The sequence below is a fragment of the Notothenia rossii genome (genome assembly GCF_949606895.1).
Source record: "Notothenia rossii genome assembly, chromosome: 10".
NCBI lineage: Eukaryota > Metazoa > Chordata > Actinopteri > Perciformes > Nototheniidae > Notothenia > Notothenia rossii.
Window position 1 is genome coordinate 36,359,024 of NC_136908.1, and position 17,237 is coordinate 36,376,260.

The following is a 17,237-nucleotide window of genomic DNA, read 5'->3' on the forward strand; positions in this document are numbered from 1 at the left end:
GGTATCAAAAGTCACTGTTCACAGACGTGTCCGGGAAATGGGCTACAATAGCCGTATTCCCATGGTCAAGCCACTTCTGAACTCAAGACAACGGAAGAGGCGTCTGACTTGGGCTAAGGAAAAGAAGCACTGGACAGTTGCACAGTGGTCCAAAGTCCTCTTTTCAGACGAAAGCAAGTTTTGTATTTCATTTGGAAGTCAAGGCGCCAGAGTCTGGAGAAAGGCTGGAGAGGAGCAAAATTCAAGTTGCTTGAAATCCAGTGTGAAGTTCCCACAGTCAGCGATGGTTTGGGGAGCCATGTCAGCTGCTGGTGTTGGTCCACTGTGTTTCATCAAGCCCAGAGTAAATGCAGCTGTGTACCAAGAGATTTTAGAGCACTACATGCTTCCGTCTGCTGAAAAGCTCTATGGAGATGAGGAATTCATTTTCCAGCATGATCTGGCACCTGCCCACAGTGCCAAAACCACCAGTAACTGGTGTACTGACCATGGCATTACTGTCCTCGATTGGCCTGCAAATTCCCCTGACCTGAACCCCATAGAGAATATGTGGGGTATTGTGAAGAAGAAGCTGAAAGACACCAGACCCAACAATGCTAATGAGCTAAAGGCCGCTATTGAAGCATCCTGGGCATCCATAACACCTCAGCAATGCCACAGGCTGATTGCCTCCATGCCACGCCGCATTGATGCAGTAATCCGTGCAAAAGGATTCCCAACCAAGTACTGAGTGCATTAATGGACATTTTCAAATGTTTGATTGTGTTTTGCTGTTATAAATCTTTTTTTTTTACTTGGTCTGAGGAACTATTCTAATTTTTTGAGATAGGATATTTGAGTTTTCTTAAGCTGTATGCCATAATCAGCAATATTAAAATAATAAAAGGCTTGCAATATTTCAGTTGATTGCTAATGAATCCAGAATGTATGACATTTTTGTTTTTTTAATTGCATTACAGAAAATAAAGAACTTTATCACAATATTCTAATTTTCTGAGACAGTCCTGTACAAACAGGGTGACGAGGGGATGAAGTGCAAGTGGACACACAACACAGTGTGTAGCTGTGAAGGAGATATTTTCAGTTTAGCTGATGCCATGGAACGGCATGTATGGCATACATCCCAGGTCTTAGAACACCAAATGTATAACTTTATCAGTTTTTAAAAAATAAATAAACGAACCTGAAAACGTGATCAATTTCCAATGATGCATTATATTTTCACGAGAATTTTACATTATCCGTTGCTAGGCTTTAGATGATCAGTAGGTAAAATTGGTATCACAATTAGTCAGTCGGAATATTTTATTACATTATGCCCAGGTACTCACAAGCACAAGAACATATCCTAGATATCTGAGAACATCCAGAGATTACATTATAAACTTAATTTTAGCCTTTTCACCTCATTGGAGTCAAGAATTACTGTCAAGCTCACCAAGAAACAGCATCGCGTATGAAGACTGAATGAAAATGGATAGATACATGTTGAAAAGCATTGTAATTAGTAAAAGAAACAAGAGCATTTTTTAAACTTCATGCAGATATTAATAGCATTTCAAGCTGTGCATGTTCTCAGGCAGCAATGCATATGTGCATTCATCTATAGCTTTTTTTTGTTGCTTTCCTACAGTATGTGCTTATGTACCGTGGCACTAATGAACAATGTTAAACTCAGGGATATGTTTTGGAATATATCAATGTCAACACATTATGTTTTCTTTAAAAAAACATAATGTGGCTATTATTGAATTTCCCCATGAGGTCTGGACTGTTATTTGTCGAAAACACATCCCAATGGATGACTATATAAAGCCCAGTCACCGTGGCAAAGTGCAGGCCACAAGCGGGGCTAGTAACTGTCACAACATCAATGAGAGAGACCATTGTTTAAACAAAGTAATTTTTTTGAGGAAAATTCACTCGAATACTACAACATAAAAAAATAGGCACACACATACACTGCACACTAGAAAAATGTGCAAAGTAGTAGTTTTAAAAAAGGCAATTAGTGTAAGTTCAAAGGGCAAAGAACAGCCTGCGGGGGAGCCGCTGTGAAATATGTGTCATGTCCGTGACAAAATCAGACAACATTCAATGTTGCCATGAATGACAGTGTATTTTGGATGAGGTCCAGTCCAAGATCTCCTCTACGACCAGCAAGAGGATCAAACTGTGCGGTGAGTTGCTCCATGTCCTCATCGCTTAGCAGGTGCTGGTTTCGAGGTACGGTGACCCTCTCTGGCCAGTCCAATGCAACATCCCCTGCATCAGCTCCACCCTCTCTTTCTGGCTCCTCCTGAGCATCTCCTTGTCCTCCACCAAAGAGGCTCTGCATGGCAGAAGTGGTCTGGCCCTGCCGTTCCAGGCAACCTTGGACAAAAACTTGTATGGGACTCTGGTGTCTTTCGGTCCTCAACGCGTGATTGTTCCACTGGTCCAAAAAACCCTGTAGGTCATGGTTTATGCGTGGGAGATAGACATAATGCAGGGCCCACATGTGCATTTCATTGTCTATGTCTATTATGCCTTCACTCTCCAGGAAGTTGAAGAGGTCGTAATAGACATTGCTCACACCTCACCAGGTCACCCCAGAGCCGCTCTATTCTCTGGTTGTGGGTACTTCTTCCACGGAGAGCACTGCCTCTGTGGGAGCCTCTGAAGATGTTCGTCATTAGGCAGACAGAGTTGTTTTCGCCCCCATGGTCGGCTCTGACCCTCGAGGGCACACCATACTTGGCCACCGCTCCTGTTGTTGTCTGAGGCCCTGAGGAAGACGACCAGGCGGCTATACCCATCAATACCCCCATGAATGACAATAATAATAATAATACATTACATTTATAAAGCGCTTTTCCTGGTGCTCAAAGCGCTTACAAGCAAGTAAAACAAAAATAACAACAAAAGTAGAAAGTGCTAAGGTAGGAGGAATAAGGGCAACAATCACACTTATTCAGTTATTAATGTGTTTAATAAATTATGGCTAGGACAACCACACAAACGGCAGCAACTTTCCCTCTGCTTCATTCTTTTGTCCTGTTCAACAGGCTTATTATCTGATTACCAGCTCTGATTCATTTACAAATTATATCCGTTTTCTTCAGAATCAGAATCTGTTTAATCACACTTCTTTTCTAAAACGGAACACAGAACACAGTGCCCCTTTCACACCAACGCGGTTCCCGTTCTAGCTCCGTGCTAGTGCTCTTTTGGTTCGGAACCGGTTCTTCTTTTCAGCCGTCCTTCAGGAACTGAATTTCAAAATAAAAATAACCGGAAACAGACGTAGGCATTTCGAGCGCTTACCCAAGATCCTCAGCTATGGTTTAAGCTCGCTGATTGGATGTTTTAGCCGCAATGCATGCTGGGATTTGGTGTTTATATGATATGAAATCCGGAAAACATTTTAAAAGAATAAAATAATACTTAATTCCGAGTGTTCTTGCTTTTCCCTTTGAAATTCATCACATAACGGCATTGTAATACACGGTCCGGCTACATTACATATTACAGATCTGCCATAGTTCTTTATTTATAGAGCCCTGATGAGAAGACCTTTGGAAAAACTGGAAGAAATGCCGCCGAAACTGAATACTTAACGTGAATGATAAATATATATACAATTAAACAACATCTTCAATTTCTCTTCACACAATACGTCTCCTTGCAGTATCAACCTTAATTCGACTGACTTTTATATTTGATCTAATTCGTAGATAGGTTATATTTACACCATAACGGTGCACAGCTGATATAAAAGGACTTTGATTTTCTTTGAATATAAGAATGTAAATACTGAGTCTGAAATAGTATAGCAATATGCTATAAAATTATGTGAAAACATGTATAAAACTACACATCTTCAGATGTTGTACATACATAAGTGTCCTACACTGATAATACAAAGTTATTATAGCTGTGTGTACCTTGTGTGCACCGCCTAGTGGTTAAAGCACGTTATTGAATTATTGTTTTTATGTGTTATATTTGATTAAAAAAATATTAAGAGTACATACTTTCATAGGGGGAAAGTAGAAGGTCTGTGATAGAAATATAGAATATAAAAAATCAAGAAGATACTGTAAGTGATCTCTACAATAAAACAGTTTAGTGCCAGATGTACAAAGATATTAATAGGAGGATGTGCAAAACAGAAAAACGAATTAACCTTTATTTAAACATTAAATAATACTTTAGATTAAGGTCCTCTTTTAAATAAGAAAAAAACTTTGGGGGTATCTACAGATAAATATTAAGCCTGACAAAGTACTTAACGTCTAATATATTGCTTTCCTGCAATGTTAACTATGTTGAAGCAATTATTTTAACTGATATTATACATATGAATTATACTCTTATGTATGTAGATAGTATAAGAAATGTGCAGAATATGACAGTTTAATGGTGGAGGTACAAACCCATGTTAATAGATGTCTTGTAATGTGCTGTTGAGGAACCTGTGACCCAAGATTTTCATTCATTGCATACACCGTAGTTTTGTATATGATATGTCAATAACCTTTGAAAATCTTGAAATCTTGAAAGGGATGTGCAAAATATCCATTATACAGTCTTTAATTAACTATTAGTAGAGAATAACGAGAAATGAATATACTTTATTACTCGTTTCCATTCATGTCAATTGCAGATAAATGTTTAGTCTTCTCAAGCACCAACTATCAAATATCTCTCCTGATTGTTGGCACTTGGCAATCAGGTTAACCTCTGAATTATGGAGTAGAATTACAAAGTAACAATGAGCTGTCATGTGGGTATATATTAATGCTGCGCATTATGGACACGAGCGATTTTCGCCCATTTATTAATTATATGTTTTACATTTGATAACACCAATGTGTTTAATACTGCAACTTCTAATTGTGGGAAAAACGAAAACGTTCACGAGAGACGTCCCATGGAACATTTTGCGAAACACAATAGCCAGCATGTGTAGTTCTGGGGGGGGGGGGGGGCGTTCGATTCCAGTTTTGGATAGTCTGGCGTGGTTTTGTTCCATTTCAAAATGCTGTTTGATGCTCGGCGTAACCTTGGCGCACTGCCACTCCAACATCCAATCCCAGCGCTTGAAGATTAATCACGGGGACTGTAGTCCTAAATGATAGCTGGGGATTGTGGGTAGTGTAGTGTCTTCGGCCATCCTAAACTCCTAGAGGCCTACGTCTGTTTCCGGTTATTTTTATTTTGAAATTCAGTTCCTGACGGACACCAAAAAAGCCAGAGATTATGGAATTAAACCAATAAATAAAAGCAAGGATAATTGTGTGTTAATGGTGAGTAAATAACAGTGTGTCATTTTGAAAAGAATAACAAATTAGAAGGAAAAAAAGATTTAAAAATACAGATTTCAGTATTCTGAGGCTCTGAGCCCCATTTATTTTCCTCACAGACGGAAACAAAAGTCAGAAATTATACGATTTAAAATAAAAGCAATAATTGTGGCTTGATATTGAGTAAGAACATGTTTTTATGAACCACACAGCTTCCGGTCTTCCACGACCCGACCGGAGAAAAAGAGGTGTTACATTACCAGTAGAAATACATTGCTTTTAAAATCGTGCTGTGCAACACGAAAAAAAGGAGAAAATCGTGTTGGTGAACACGAATCAATAGATTAAAAATCGTGTTGGTGAACACGAAATGCCGTGAGACTGGGTTGCTACGCAATGGTTTGTTGCTTTGCTCCGGGTTGCAGCCACAGGTCTTCGCATGAAACGTGCTTGTTCTATCGTTTCCCGGCCAATGTTTTCCAAAGGAGAGTCTGGATTTGTGCCATGAGGTAAGCTGACTTTACATTTTTTTCCATGTCACGGTGAAATATAAATGATGGGTAGTGACTGTATCGCCGTTTTAGAGATGGCGCTGCTGAAAAGACCGCAACATAAGTAAAGATAATGAATACATCCTATTAAAACCTGTGTGGCTTATATGATAAGTCTAATTAGTACAAGCAGCATAACGTTTCACCATGTAACTAAAGATTGTAGTAAGGGAAATCAGTTTGACATATTGAACTAATAACAAATCACCTCTGGCTGGCAGAGAACTCTCTGCTCCATAGCTTCTCTTGGACGTAAAATCACATGTACATTTTACATTTATATTCAATTTAATATTCCATCCCTCACATACTTTTGTATATATAATAACTTATATTTTGTTTTTCTTGTTATGCTGCTGCAAAACAAACATTTCCCAAATTGGGATCAATACAGTAATATCTTATCTTATTTAATTAATTAAGAAATATAACTATTATAATTAGTGTAGCAGCTGACACCTATTTTCAATATGGATTAATCTACCATTTATTTCTTTAGTTCAATTTTGATCTATAAAAATGTCAAAATAGTGAAAATGTTCACGAGACTTATCAAAGTGCAAGGTTATATCTTTAGATGTTTTGTTTTAGCCTATGTACTGTATGTCTTAATGCTCTTACAGTATATGTGACGGTGTGATTTCCATGAAACTAATATTTTATATCTTCCCAACAGACGAGCTGACAGGAAACCTAACACTCTAACAACCACAACATTGCAAAGGCGAGTAAATGTAAATTAAAAACAATTCACAATTTTTTTATTTCTTCTTCCTTGCAGTGAGGTGAAGCTGACCTTGCACTTGGTGCCAGTAAGGATGTTCCTCCCGCAGGCTGAATGTTTCTCCTTCCTTACTGACACAGAAGCCCTTGATTTGCAATGCTTCACTAATTGTCATTTCCCTTGCTCCGTAGGGACACTTTACCTCCAGCACAGCGGAAGACCCTACCAGACCATCTGGAGATGCCCCCAACAATCCTGATAGGGAGAGCCACAAATCTGACTCATGGACCTGCATCTGGTTTGCAGTGGTGAATGCCCTGACGCCCTCACATTCATTCATAGTCCCCCACTGTACAGACAAAACACCATCAAGGGGCTGTTGTTGCCCTAGCACCCTGGCAATAAGGGAAGCAGTCACACACTTTGACCTCAGGACAGCTCCAAAGTTGCTGGCAGTCAACCTTCCTTTCCTGAACAAATGCCAGTTTGGGTTGGTTCGCTGACCAGTGGTAGCCACCTGAATTGTCCTCTGTTGCTCTTCAGACAATGCCATGCTTGCCACAATTGCCTCAGGTCCCTGATGCCCAACAGATTTGATCATTTCAGGAACAGTAAGTGTTTCCAAGCTGTAGTGTTCCTCTTTTGGCTCGGGGGAGAGAAGCCAAGAAATTCCTGAAAACCTGCCCCGAGTCTGTCCCTCAGTGGTCACGATCTTCGGAGGTGGGCTCTCTTGTCAGCGGGTTAAATTAGTTATTGGTTTCAACAGTCACATTAAAACAGTTACTAAATCAGCCTACTATCACCTAAAGAACATATCTAGGATTAAAAGACTAATGTCACAGCAGGATTTGGAAAAACATGTCCATGCTTTTATCTTCAGTAGACTGGACTACTGCAATGGTGTCTTCACAGGTCTCACTAAAAAATCTATTAAAAAGCTGCAGCTGATTCAGAACACCGCTGCTCGAGTCCTCACTAACACTAAGAAAGTGGATCACATCGCTCCAGTTCTGAAGTCTTTACACTGGCTTCCTGTGTGTCAAAGAATAGATTTCAAAATACTGCTGCTGTTTATAAAGCACTGAATGGTTTAGGACCAAAGTGCATTTCTGACTGCTAAATGATGAACCATCCAGATCTCTCAGGTCTTCAGGGACTGGTCAGCTTTCTGTCCCCAGAGTCAGAACTAAACATGGAGAAGCAGCGTTTAGTTATTATGCTCCAAATATCTGGAACAAACTCCCAGAAACCTGCAGGTCCGCTGCAACTCTGACTACTTTTAAATCCAGGCTGAAGACTTTTCTTTTTGTCGCTGCTTTTAATTGAACTATTCATATCTTAGACTGCACTGTAACTTTTATCCATGTATTTTTTCTTTTAATGTTTATTTTATTAGCTTTTCTTTTTAATGACTGATTTTAAATGCCATTTTCTTAATGTCTTTCATTTTTTGTAAGCACTTTGAATTGCCTTGTGTTGAAAAGTGCTCTATAAATAAACTTGCCTTGCCTTGCCTAATAAAGATTTCATGTGACACATACAATTGATTAGTTGATGGGAATTAATGTGAATAAATTAACTCTAGGTTAATGGTACTCTTGCTATCACTACTCACCGACACTATAAACCTTGTCCCTCATGCTAGCCCTGACAACACCGGTAAGCACACCTTCATCTAGGCTGCACTGTTACGTGTCCTGACTTGTAGTGGTTCTCTCCTATCTACACTCTTCTTGTCATCTTTGTAAAACAATATCAGACTGGTAATTGACACAGCCATGACTTCTAGTTAAATTCAGTGTGGCTAAAATGAAAAGCTTTGTTAAAATATGCAAGCACGCGAAAGTCAAATTCAGCTTTATTGTCAAAAATTCTACATGTGTTATACATCCAGAAATATCAAAATATCGTTTCCCACAGTGTGACATGTATACATAAAACAAAACAAAAAGGGCATAGATAAACGTGGTATACATTAAACGAAACAAAAAGGGCCTAGATAACCGGGGTATACAGTTTAAAATGTTAATATATTGAATTTAAAGTGTTCAAAGTGCAGTTTCAGTGCAAGTCAGTTGAAACGATCTTAAGTTGGCGTGACGTTGAAGTCGTGCGACCCTGCTGCTGTACTGGCTTGTAGTTCGTTTATAGCATAACGTTAGCATTTCGCTTTTGGCGACTAGATTTATGATTCAGAAATTATAAAAGTAGGGTTGACATGTGGAGATTATCCGGCTGAACAAAACGTGATCCCTCTCTTAAATGTGTGTCAACCACAGACCTTATTTCGAGCTATTTTCCAAAATCCTATGGAGAATTTGCATTGGTTTTTCAAGAAGGAACCGGAAGAAGTTTACTTCTGGGTTTTACGACGCGTCACTGCGGTTCTCTATTGTGACTCGCTCTGCGGCTAAAACAGACGGTGCATGAATGCGGTTTTATGGTAAGTGAAATTCGAGTGCTTTATTTATGTGTTAATGATTTTAATCGACGTAATGAATGTTAAGGCTAAGCGAGTGGTAGATACATCGGTGCTAACGATGCTAATCGTAGCCTCCAAGTTAAAATCATAGTCTGTATATATAAAGGTTAAAACGAAATAGAGAAGTGTTAAGTGTAAAGTGGGATAATACTGTTGAACAAACAGCTTCTGTTTGAGGTTGATAAAATAAGGTCATCCTTGTTACTTAGATATTTTATTATGTAGGTAGGAACTGTATGCATCACTAAGGTTAATTTAAATTGGCTATGCTCAAGTATGTAGACAGGCTAATGTCGAAGTAGTAGTGTATGTGAAATCAACCTCACAATAAGATGTGTGTATAAATTACAATTATTAATGTCATATTTCAAGATGATTACTTAGATATTACAATATGGTTGGTTGATCTGGAGTTCATTATTGAGCTTACACGTTAACGTCACAGTCATCTGAAGAACGAACCCAAACCTTGTTGTTTTTATTAATTGCATTACCAAATGGGTATCAAATAAACAGTAAGCATTGGTAACACAACTTCCAAAGTTACAGTAAAATAAAAAGGACCCTGACTCGGACAATACACAATCCAATAATGTTCAACAGAAGAGAATCAGTTATATTGTTTGTACACATGGTACTTTACATATATATATATATATATATCTGTTTGTTTAAGGTGTCCAGGTGATGCGGACAGGCTGGACCAGAGAGTGAGAGACATAACTGGACTCCTCACAGCAGTGAACTTCAGCACAGGTATAAAGAGTCTATTTTTCATACTGTACAAAGAATCAAGAAAGATATTGGTTTAAATGAATGAAGTATTGACTTTAATACACTGATATACATTCCATTAAACAATACTAGATCACCTACACATCAGTTAAGTTGAGGGTTTTTTCCATGCAAAAAGTTACATTTAGATGTTAACAAGCAATATGATTTTGTCAGCTTTCTAATTTAATGTATTGAAGGCAAAGATATTTAACACAGTGAGAACTGCTACTATTTATCTCTCAATATTGTCTGTAAAAAACGTGGTAAAAGTTATTCTTTCAGTGAGACAACAGAGCAAGCTTCTACAGTTGCACTACATTTTTATAACAGTTAAATATTATTTGGATAATAACATATATTTCAATGTTGATGAACTTCATACTGTTCATTCATAATCTGATTGTCTTTGTAGCTCACTGTTGAAATAAAAAAAACCATTACAATTACAAAATAATTATATCTACAGCCCCTAAACACACAAACACACCGCTTTCATAAATAACACACTTGTTCTGCAATAATATGTTTTATGTTTCCTGTAATTTTTGTTAGGAAAGGACATGCCTGAAAGACACGACATGTTCTCCTTCTCTGAGGGTCAAGAAGAACATCCAAGAGGAAAATTAAAAGCTGATGCTATGAGATTTTAAGACCAGTACACTAAAAAACTACTTTTATTGTAAAAACAGTCAGCTGATCGAATGCACCTATTTCCACATCTACACTCCATCAGCTGATTTTTTTTTTTTGCCTCGCTTTATTAGCTTCACATCACTTGTGCCTTGTACCGCAGAGTTTGCAATGTCACAAATAAATGGGGCCAATCTTCAATCAGATGTGAATGTGTAATCTAACATTTTCAGTAAGAATAATGGACAAAAGGAGTGCAAATACAAATACAATTTATTGAAATGTGAACCAAAAGTTAATCAAACATGTTTTAAATAAAAAGCACATATGGACAGCAGGTGTAAACCTAGTAAATGTATAAGTAAACACATTTAGTCAAATAAAGTGACAGACTAGGCCTGTGCAGTTGGTATCAGCTTTGCCCAGCATGGGCTCCTTCATCAGACCTCTCCAAACCAACAGACAGGACGTCCATCACACGGAGGTTTCTCCCTGAAGTCTCTGCAGCTTTCTGGACACCATGCTGTCTCAATCCTTCCACACTGAATATGAGAGGTGGAAAATGAAAATAATAAATGCTTTAGACAATAAGAAACATAAAGTTGACAGTTGAGTTGCTCAGTTTTTTTAGATTGTCAATACTATTACTGTATAACTAATATATCAGGTTAAGAGGCACATTCAAATAAAGATTGGTCTTTAAATACATGTTGTCTTTTGAATTGTTTGTCTAAAGTCAAGGATCTAGAACTGGTACTTAGTTTTAATGATACAGTCTGGTTATTATGCTGTTTGGAGGAGGCCTCACAGGTAAGAGCACTAACTAGCTACCATCACATGTGCCTTAGCTGTACTTAAATGTATTAAACGTATAATTAAGTGATATCAAAATATAAATAAATAATGTCATGCAAACATATTAATATTTGCTTGATTCCAGTGTTGAATTTAGCACAATTGCATACAAACGTTAAGGGATTTTAAGATTCTGAAGTATTATGCTAAAAACTCAATAACTTATATTATTATTTATAGTTTTGCTGAATAGTTTCATGTCCGCTTACCTTAGAAATGTAAAATGCCGCGGCAGTGTGCAGATGGGGAGCATGTTAGCTTAGCTTGGTAGCTTCAGCTAGCTCTGGAACTTTCAGCTCGGTGGCAGCAGGTCCCGCCTCGGCTCCGCCTCTTTGCCCTTATTTGGAGTAGGCGGGAGTTGAACTCTGACGTCAGTGTCGAGCCGTTAGTGGCCGACTCCGCCTACTAAGGGCTTCTCGGCAACTCTGCAGAATCCTATGGTTGACGTCACGGACCCTACGTACATTTATATATACAGTCTATGGCTCTACTATGTTACTATGTGTAATGCAGGGCTCAACGCTAACTTTTAAAAGTGCTTGCCAGGCTGGCAAGCAGGCATCAGCTTTTGGTTGCCAAAACTGAAAATGCAGTTGCCATTTTTAGTCACCTTATATTTTAAATAATTAAGATACTATACATTTATATATGGGCTCAGAACAGTCTCATAATACACACATGCACACAGAAAAGGATTCACACTTGTATTTCATGATCCGCAAAAGGATTCACACCTGTATTTCCGGTTCCACACTTGTGTTTTTCAATGCACACACAAATGTGTTCCGTGTCATATACTGTACATGTAAATAAAATCCAAATACAGAAAAAAGTTTTAAATGTGTATTTTTGATCCAAAAATATTTTTTTCCCGTTTAAAACCTCTGAACCTGCAAACACAAACCGCTTTCTGTGCACGGATCGCTGTGCATTCGCGTGTGGGTTTTTTGAGACTCCCCTGACGGTCAGCCGATTCGTACTTGTAATTTTTTCTATCTATAGCCAATCAGATGTCTCCTCAATTCTAAGCCAATCACATAGACATTGAACTGTCAACGGGGGGAAGCCCCACCGGTCATTATCGGCCGATATTCACTCTAAATAGTTTGATCGGTGCTCTCTATAAAGGCCAATCAGGAGAGCTGGATCTGATCGATATGAACATAAACGCGAGTGAAGTGTAACCGGACGCGAGAGAGAGATCAGATCAGCTGCTGAGTCTGACGGAGACATGCAGCTCTGCATGATCACCTGAAGCTCCGCCCTCTGTTTAGCGAGCTGACCGGACTGCGCAAAATGCGTATATGAAATGTCATGAACGAAAGAAATCATACCCTCGTGGGGGCGCGCTCATGTGATTGGCTTAGACTGGAGGAGACATCTGATTGGCTATAGATGAGAGAAATTACAAGTACGAATCGGGTGAGCGTCAGGGGAGTCTCAAAAAACCCACACACGAATGCACAGCGATCCATGCACAGAAAGCTGTTTGTGTTTGCAGGTTCAGGGGATTTAAACGGAAAACAAATATGTGTGGATCAAAAATACATATGTAAAACTTTTTTCTGTGTTTGGATTTTATTTACATGTATATGAAGCGGAACACATTTGTGTGTGCATTGAAAAATACAAGTGTGGATCCGGAAATACAAGTGTGAATCCTTTTGCGGATCATGAAATACAAGTGTGAATCCTTCTGTGTGCATGTGTGTATTATGAGACTGTTCTGAGCCCATAGTTATACATCAACTTTATAATGAACATGTGACACAAAAGAATGTTAAAATGCTTTACAATAAGTAATTAAAACAATTATTTGAAATGAAAGTGGTAGTAAACTTGTCCACCCTCAATTGCTGGTATACAACACACCAGTAGTGCAGCTGTTGTCATGTTCTTCACAGATCCCCCAAAAAGGAATTGAGCAAGTCACTAGTTTCTTGGTCATCTGTTGTCTTCCTTTCAAATGTGGGTTTTCTTGACCTTTGTGCTGACACCCACCATATATCCATTGGTCCTTCAGCATTGAAGTTTTGGATTGGCCAGACTAATACATTTCTAATGTTAAATACAGGAAAACCATTCACAGTTAAGAATTAGATATTAATTATTAATGCTGTAAATTACCTTTAATATGTCTAACTAAAACCGATGGACTGTCCACTCCAAGTAGGGAATGAGTCCTTACCCCAAGTGAAGGAGTTCAAGTATCTCGGGGTCTTGTTCTCGAGTGAGGGAACAATGGAGCGTGAGATGGGTCGGAGCAGCGGGAGCGGTACTGCAGTCTCTTTACCGCACCGTTGTGACGAAAAGGGAGCTGAGCCAGAAGGCAAAGCTCTCTGTCTACCGCGCCATTTTTCGTTCCTACCCTCACCTATGGTCATGAAGGATGGGTCATGACCGAAAGAACGAGATCGCGGGTACAAGCGGCCGAGATGGGTTTTCTCCGAAGGGTGGCTGGTGTCTCCCTTAGGGATACGGTGAGAAGTTTGGTCATCCGGGAGGGACTCGGAGTTGAACCGCTCCTCCTTCGCGTCGAAAGGAGCCAGTTGAGGTGGTTCGGGCACCTAGTTAGGATGCCACCTGGGCGCCTCCCTAGGGAGGTGTTCCAGGCACGTCCAGCTGGGAAGAGACCAAGGGGTAGACCTAGAACCAGATGGAGGGATTATATCTCTTCGCTGGCCTGGGAGCGCCTTGGGATCCCCCAGTCAGAGCTGGTTGATGTGGCCAGGGAAAAGAAAGTTTGGGGCTCTCTGCTGGAACTGCTACCTCCGCGACCCGACCACGGATAAGCGGGAGAAGATGGATGGATGGATGGATGGATGTCTAACTATATTTAAAATGTGTTACCTTTTTATAGAAGTGATTATATGTGTATGCCAATATTTTCCTATGGTAAAGTTTTGTTTTGCACTTTTATTTTGGTAGTAATAAGATTGGGACTCTTATTTTGAAGGAACTTTTACCGGAAGTGAATGGACAACATTCCTCTTTGCTTTTCGTTCGGATTCACCTTGCGCTTTATTAGTTGAATCACTTTGAATATTCGTTTGAGATGTTGACGGGTTGGCCAAACATTTTACCCCACAGTCAAACAACTTAATTTGCTTCGCCATTTTTTGTAAAACAAACACACGGCGCACAGGCACGCAAGTAAACGTGCATCACTTTCTGGCTCCGTAATCACACCAATGCACGTGCAACTTAATTATCAGGTTCTGACTGGTCACAACAACAATTAAATATCACTCTTAATACAACAAATAATTAACATTTATCTATTTTGGTGCACATTTAGCTGTTTGCTGTCCTTGTTTCTTTATGTTAAAAACTGGTTGCCACTGATGGCAACCAAAGGCCAAGAAGTGGTTGACATTTTTTCTGAATGGTTGCGAATGGCAACCTGGCAACCGTTGCTGTCGAGCCCTGGTAATGAGTCCCGTGCACTAGTCTGGCTTACATTTCAAGTTTATTCTGTTTGTATAAATATGTGAAATGCTGGTCTGAGGTCATAATTGTTCATATTATTTAAATGTTAAAGCGCTAATGCTATGCTAAAATTGTGCCTGTACAACAGCCATGTTAAAGTGAGTACAGTTGGGTTGTGTGTGTTATCTGTTATCACTGTATTATACTGAAAATGAAAAAGGCTTTAATCCTTCATGAAAGTCATAATATGGCATGTGGATTTATGTCCATTTTTGATTAGAAAACGAAATATGTCAGACATACAGTTATTTTGATTGGCTAAATTTATTTTTACATTCTCAGTTAGCTTCAGGCCTCACTGAGGAGAAGTATTGAGGTAGAAAGCTGGTGAAGCCATTTCCTTATATTCTGTTTGCACAGATAATAAACCTGGTTGCCAAGACGGAAGTCATATTCATTCGACCACACAACACAACGCAGAGATACATGTGGCGTCAAACCAGAGAATGATTAGATAAATAGAGAAAACGGATATAATTTGTAAGTGAATTTATTAATGTGTTTAATAAATTCTGTCTAGGACAACCACACAAACGGCAGCAACTTTCCCTCTGCTTAATTATTTTCTCCTATTCAACAGGCTTATTATCTGATTACCAGCTCTGCACAGCGGACTTTTAACACTAGCAGTAGTGGAGATGGAGCATCAGAACCTGGAGAATAAAGCAACAACAACAACACGGATCCATTTGAAGATAGGTAAATGTAAATATTACAGTAATATTGTACTTTCATTGTGTGGGTGTAACATAGTTAAATAGGTTGTAAGAGAGAGAGAGAGAGACTCCTGTCTAGAGTTGGGTGTAACCCGTAAATTGGTGCGAAATTACGGACGAACATACAGGCATATTATGGCACCTCTGGCTTTCCATAGAGGGGTGTTGCAGTAGAACATTCCACTGTAGCGCCCCTGGTGCTCGCGCTTTTGTGCGTGCTCTATAGTGCCCGTAATAGTGTTCACTGGAGTCCAGCACCTCAGCACCCCCACTCAAAATACCTTCCCGCGCCTCTGTTCATTGCTATCGGGATGTTAAGACCATTCCATCGAGCCGGTTTCTCAAACCTACCTACCCAACCTTTAACAGTATTTTTATAGGTTATTTTTGTTATTTTGTAATCAATTAACATTGATTTATTGTATGTATAGTGTGGATTATGGGCTGCTAGCACACATAACCTGCAGTGGTGGTAGTAACTAAGTAGATTTACTCAATTACTGTACTTATTTTGAGGTACTTAAGTATTTCCGCTTTTGCTTCTTTGTAATTCTGCTCCACTACAGTCCAGAGGTAAATTGTGTACCTTTACTCAAGGTACACAATTGAGTGTACCTTTGTACATGTATACACATGTATACCTTTAGTTACTTTACAGATCTGGATTAAGTATGTGAAATATAATCAACTCTTAAATCAGACTTGGAGTAAATTCAGAAGCTACCCTGCAGTATACTACTTTTATTCAAGTCTGAGTACTTCTCCCACCTTACACGTAATTGGGGCAACAGAACTCTGAGTTAAAATACCATCCACAAGCTGATGCTGACAGCCCCGCTCCTGCTGCCCGCTTGCGGCAGACCACACTTCAACGCTCACCGGCAGGCACCGACTGGCCATCGAGAGGACCGGGAGGGTGTTGTATGTAGGGCCGGTATCCATGATTTCCTAAATACCGAGGTCCAAATATGTTAGGGGGGGTTCGGGCGACACCCCCGAGTTTTTTGTGATTTTCATGATCTAGTTAGGTGCTTTTTAAATCCTGTGGAGGGTCACAAATTGGATAATATATTGATTTCAAACCATGTCAGTGGGCTGCAGCATCAATTATTTTTGAAAGTGTAATACATAACAATCAGTTGATTGTTACTATTAATGATCTGGACATGCAGAAGAGGCTAAAATGATCACAAAACATTGTCAACATTCATTTTCCATGTCTCTCTCCTTTCCATAACCTGCAGCCTCTCTTCCATCTTCTTTGTCTCTCTGTCTTCTTCCTGTTCATTACTCTCTCTGTCCTCTACGCTTCTCTTTGTTCAATCTCTCCTCGTTGTTCACTTTTTGCTCCTCCTGCCAGTGAATTTAAAGAAATTCAGCAATTTAGTTCATTTCACTTGTTTGTTTGCATTTTGTTTTTATTTAAATCTGTTTTGTTTGATTCTCAAAAGAGAACAAAGATGTAAGCAAATGGTGTTTTATATAATTGTATGTTATTATGACATCAAAACTGCAATATATGTATGTTGTTTTACAACTATGCCTATTGTAAATTAAGACTATCGTTATAGATATATATATATATATAGATAGATAGATGGGGTTATTAAGCCTACATTTTTTTGTGTGACTGTACCTGCAGTTCCTCCCTGACTTCCATCTCTCTCTCTCTCTCTCTCTCTCTCTCTCTCTCTCTCTCTCTCTCTCTCTCTCTCTCTCTCTCTC

The 17,237-nt window shown here is 39.1% G+C and overlaps 1 long non-coding RNA gene across 1 annotated transcript; it reads left to right on the forward strand.

Annotated features, from left to right (window-relative positions):
* Positions 1 to 5,714: 5,714 nt before the first annotated feature.
* Positions 5,715 to 6,991, forward strand: LOC307021549. Its single transcript, XR_013803179.1, has 3 exons — positions 5,715 to 5,797; positions 6,516 to 6,563; positions 6,755 to 6,991. It is a non-coding gene; the product is annotated as an uncharacterized lncRNA (long non-coding RNA).
* Positions 6,992 to 17,237: the final 10,246 nt, after the last annotated feature.